This window comes from Sceloporus occidentalis, unplaced genomic scaffold, assembly GCF_023333645.1.
Source record: "Sceloporus occidentalis isolate IW3139 unplaced genomic scaffold, rSceOcc1.0.p SCAF_5, whole genome shotgun sequence".
Classification (NCBI taxonomy): Eukaryota; Metazoa; Chordata; class Lepidosauria; order Squamata; family Phrynosomatidae; genus Sceloporus; species Sceloporus occidentalis.
This window is the reverse complement of record NW_028316985.1, coordinates 94400917-94406316: the sequence shown is the minus strand read 5'-3', so window position 1 is coordinate 94406316 and position 5400 is coordinate 94400917.

The window sequence follows — 5400 nt, the reverse complement described above, 5'->3', positions numbered from 1 at the left end:
ATGGTGATAGTTCCCTAAATGTCTCCCTTGAATCACCTGAAAGAGAAATTATAGCCAGGCTGTTTGAAAGCATGCCTGTCTGTGTCTTTGTATGAGAAGCTAGTAGGCTAGTTCCCTGTATCCTCTTGTATATATTTGCCCTTAACTCCCTGATCTTTAAAAATGCCAACTGCAAGTCAGGCCTCATCTGAAGTACTGCATTCAGTTATGGGCACCTCATTTTAGGAAGGATATAGACAAGTTGGAACAAGTTTAAAGAAGGGCAACCAGGATGATAACAAGCATGGTGAAGAAGACATAGGAGGAGAGAGTGAAAGAGTGGGCATGTTCAGCTTGATGAAAAGAAGGCTGAGGGGTGACATGATTGCCCTCTTTAAATATCTTAAAGGCTATCACAGAGAGAAGGGGGCAGCCCTGTTCCCAGCTGCCCCAGAGAGTAGGACCAGGTCTAATGCTTTGAAGTTACAGGAGAGTAGCTTTCAGATGAACATTAGAATGAACTTCTTCACAGTATAAGCGATTTGGCAATGAAACAAATTGCCTAGAGAGGTGGTGGGGTCTCCTTTGGACATCTTCAGAAAGAGGATGCACAGCTAGCTGCTGGGGATGATTTAGCTGGAGATCCTGCATTATGCAGGGGGTTGGACTCAATGGTCCAATGAGGCCCTTTCCAATTCCATGATCCACATGTACTATGCTACAGTGGTACCAAGAATGAGGATCGAATAATGCATGCATCATACATGCTGGTAGTTCTTCAGACTAGGCAGACTAGGCTGGTAGTTCTTCAGACTGAGCAGACTAAGATATAGAATCTCAGCCAAAGAGTGCAGGGAAAGTATACCAATAATACAGCCTGCCCCGTTCCGGAACCTCCCCCCGTGTATGGGGAAAAGAGCGTATGCTCAAGTCCCATAGGAAATAATGCTTGAGGTGGCACACGGGGCGCACAGCGGGAATATGCGCCCCATTATTTCTGCCTGGGCTTTCCTTCCATGTGAGCTCAAAGCTGTGGAAGGCAAGCCCACCTATAAGGAGGGCCGGCTGTATACCGTGCAAATTTGTGCATAAGTCAGCCTCATGTATCAGCTGAGGGCAGGTTTGGGAGACAAAATTATGGATTTTGCTATGATCCATGGATAAGTCAAGGGTAAAACCTAAGGGCATGTCACAAACATATATTTTCCTCTTCTTTTAAAAATGTATAGAGAGAACATACTTAGGAACAGCTAAAGAGGAGAGGATCTGTTTATTGAGAGGTTACAGCTGGAAGGTGGAAATGGCATTTCTGACCTTAAAATGTTTACGTCTATATAGAAATAAAGATAGGGAAAAAATATAAATGAGGAAAAAGAATGAGAATGCAGCCTGGAAAAGGGTGAGGTGGGGAGAAGAACAAGGAAAACAAATGGCCTCTAATAGAGACCTTGCATAAAGCCAGTGACAAGAGGCAAAGACAAAAAACCTCTCTTGGCATAGAAGCAGCACTCCCATCCTATTACTCCTCCCTTGCCCAAAGCAGAGAAAGAAAGGCAAGTGGAAATTGGCTTACACCATGGCAGTGCAAATTGGCTTACATCACACCTGCCTATCCCTATGTTATCAGGTTGTTGTTGTTGTTGTTGTATGCTTTCAAGTTGTTTCAGACTTATGGCAACCCTAAGGCAAACCTACCATGGGGGTTTCTTGGAGAGAGTTGTTTGGGGAAGTTGCTGTTGCCATCCCCTGAGGCTGAGAGCATGTGACTTGCCCAAGGTCACCCAGTGGGTTTCCATGGCCAAATGGGGATTTCAACCCAGGTCTCCAGTGTCATAGTTCAATGCTCAAGCCATTAAGCCATGCTGGCTATCATCATCAGATTAGCGAACAGAAATGTGACAGAAGTGGAAGCAGGGAACTACAAAGCTTGTACAAGATATGAAAAAGATGATGAAATGGCAGTGAGCAGATGTCAGTGTTTGGTAAATGTGGCATCTTCGACTAGCATCTATTGTTTTGGATCTAAAAATGCCCTTCTGCGTGCAGAAGGTATATTCACTTAAAAATGAGCTGTTCATTGCTTTGTGCCACAGCACTAGTGCGCCATACACATTCATTGTCCCGAAGCCTTTTAAAGTGACATTAATATTTGCCAGCATTGTAATACCGGGCCTCACATTTATACAGCCAACAGTGGAGAAGGTGCATTAAGCTTGAGCTGTTCCATTCTCACTTAGTCAAAAATAAGAGAAAGGGCTTTGTGTGCATTTGTGGACTGTCTAGGTGCATCAGGGACTGCACTTACTGTATATACTAAACTGTAAGTCAATCTCATGTATAAATTGAAGGCAAGTTTTTGGGCAAAAGTTATGGGTTTTGGCATGTCGAGGGTAAAACTTTGAGGCTCCTCAGGTCCACGGTGGGTCTTCAGCATTTCCCTGGCAGTGGACAGAGGCTGTTTCTCTGCCACAGCGAGAAAGCACCAAAGAGCCCGGGTTGCAGCCATTTTTTCCTTGGGGTGAGGTTAAACAGTCACAGTCGCCTTCTGCCCCTTCAATCCCACAAAAAAAAACCTACTTTTATAGTAGATTCTTCTCAGAATGGAAGCTCTTTACTGCTGGCCCATCCACAGTTGTCTGTAATGGCCAGCTTGTCTTCTCACAGAGGATGAGGAGGAGGCAGGGGTAAAGAGTCAGCTGGGGAGAGCCAACCATAAAAGGAGCTAAGGCAGGCAGGGAGAGAAAATGTGTGTGTGCATGCATGCTGGACTATGGAAAGTGGTGAGGAGTGTGTGTGTGTGTGTGTGTGTGTGTGTGTGTTTGTGACTGGATCAGCTGTTGCTCCCAAAGAAATAAAAATCGCCCTGCACTCTTTTTGCTTCCAGCAGCCCATTCCCAGGCATGGAGGGAAAGTGGGGAGGTGTATGTTTGTCACTAAATGTCACCAATTATTGTGAGCCGCCTCGATCTTAAAGGAGAGGCGGGGTAGAAATAATAATAATAATAATAATAATAATAATAATAATAATAATAGCTGTCATATAAGTCAACCCATGATTTGGGGGTCAATTTTTAGGCATATATTTTTCAACTTATAGATGAGTATATACGGTACACGGCCCTGAAAGTCTAACCACTTGTACAACTATGACACTAGTGTTCCAACAGGATTCTAGTTACTGCATTACTGTTAGAGTTTGTCAGTAGATAAAACCTACAGTGAGACTGTGAGATAATGCTCTGTGTTGAAATGCTCATCACTTACTTTGAACTGTTAGGATAAGCTTCTTCATGATGAAGACAAAGCATTTTGAGGTAAGATATAGGAGGAATCTCATGGGGATATTTCCATTATGATATTTCTTCCTATTCCTGATGAAATAAAGCAGACATTAAAACTGCACCAATAGATGTAACTTTTGATACATTTTTAATATGCAACGTGACATTGGTTTATTGATGTTTTAGTGAGAAATTTGGTGAATCAATAAATGGTAACGAGTTTAATGCAGAACATCCAGTTCATTCTCTAAATCTATTGCAGGAGGCAATAAATCTAGCCTTAGAAGTCATTTATCAGAACTCATGTGTGATAAATATGGCCAGAAAAGCCATCTATCTCAGTCAATGGGTTATATATCATCTACTGTACTGCATCGGCCCTGTCTTATTTAATAGTTATATCTTTCCCTTTGAGTAATTTATGTTTCCACAAAGCAATTTATTGCTGGTAGTTTAAAATTCAACGTGCAGGACATTTATTCAAGGAAGAGCACACATTTCAGGAGCATGTAATATCCTTTCTGCTTTTCAGAAACGTCTCTTCACACATGTCACACAGCACTGATGAAAATTCAAAAAACTTTGGAGGTCCGTTCTGTAACCCCTTACAGTATTTCTCGTTATGGTTTTCATTTCCGCATTGCCACCAATCATAAATGCAACAAAAATATAGCTTAAAAATAAATTAAAACCAGGGCTTATTTTAAAAATGTGACCCAATATATTTATTACTTTCATTATTGAACGTCAAGTCAGTTTAAGATAGTAGATCCTTTAAACTGATTGATTTGATTGAAATCCAGTTCTGTATAACCGACTGCAATTAACTGCTTACAATTCAGAGCTTTACACAAAGGAAAGATTCTTTTAATCAGTATGGTTGAAATCAAAACCAGAATATGTCCACCCTACTTATAATCACAGTTCACAGTGGAATGCATATTTTATTTTTGTTAAAACATTTTAAAGCACTATTAATACTAGCAGATTCCATAGTGTTTACAAAAGCATTAAACATAAAATGCAGCGAGACCCATGAAAACAGCATAAGCATATTGAAATAAGAGGGGGTGCAACAATAGCAACAAGTATCAATTAATGAAAATTAAAATGGGGGGGGGGATTTTTAAAAAATGTTCATGCAAGCACCCAAACAATTGCAACTTTATTACCAGTCACCTTCCATGGAGATTAGCTGAAGCTTCCAAGAAATCTTCAAGGGCAGTCTCATGTATGGTGCATTTCTGCAGAGGTCAGCCCTTGCAGGCTCCTGGGCATACCTTTCATCTGGTTGTAAACATTCACTTTCTAAATAACCAGCAGCACTTCTTCAACCTTTCACAATTCCCATTTTTCAAAACCAGATGTGAACTTTTGTGGACAGTTTTTTGTTTGGGGTTTTGAGGGGTGTTTCCCCCAGTTATGTGGCTTCTAGAAGGCCTTGGGAATGACCGACAGATGTGCTGCAGTTGCCCACTCCTGCATTACAGTAAGCTACCCAGGAGGTTATCAGAATCTAAATTGCCATGGCCAGACTAGCAAACCAGGTAGAGCCAGTAAAAGGCACTGATAGCTCCGAAAGCCAGCAGAGCTTCAAGTGACTGGGCTGAATCAGGGAATTCCTCCTTGCATCTTTCCTTTGAGGGAAAGAGCAACCCCATCTAGAACAGGCAGTACACTCAGTTAATGGAATCATAGAATCATAGAGTTGGAAGAGACCACAAATCAAGTAAATGTGACGGCCAAGAGCGCCTGCTGTCAGCTTTGGCTGATACGCCAGCTGTGCCCTTTCCTGGCAGTCAAGGACCTTGAAACTGTGGTGCATGCACTGGTAACCTCTCATCTCGATTTCTGTAATGCACTTTACATGGGACTACTCTTGTGCTTAGTTCGGAAACTTCAATTAGTACTAAACATGGCAGCCAGGCTGGTCTCGGGTAAAACTAGGAGAGACCATATTACACCGATCTTAAGATCGCTCCACTGGCTGCCCATTAGTTTCCGGGCACAGTACAAGGTGTTGGTTATTGCCTTTAAAGCCCTAAATGGCTTGGGTCCAACCTATCTTCGGGACCGTCTCCTTCCGTATAATCCACCCTGCGCACTCAAGTCCTCTGGGAGAAATTTGTTGCAACCTATA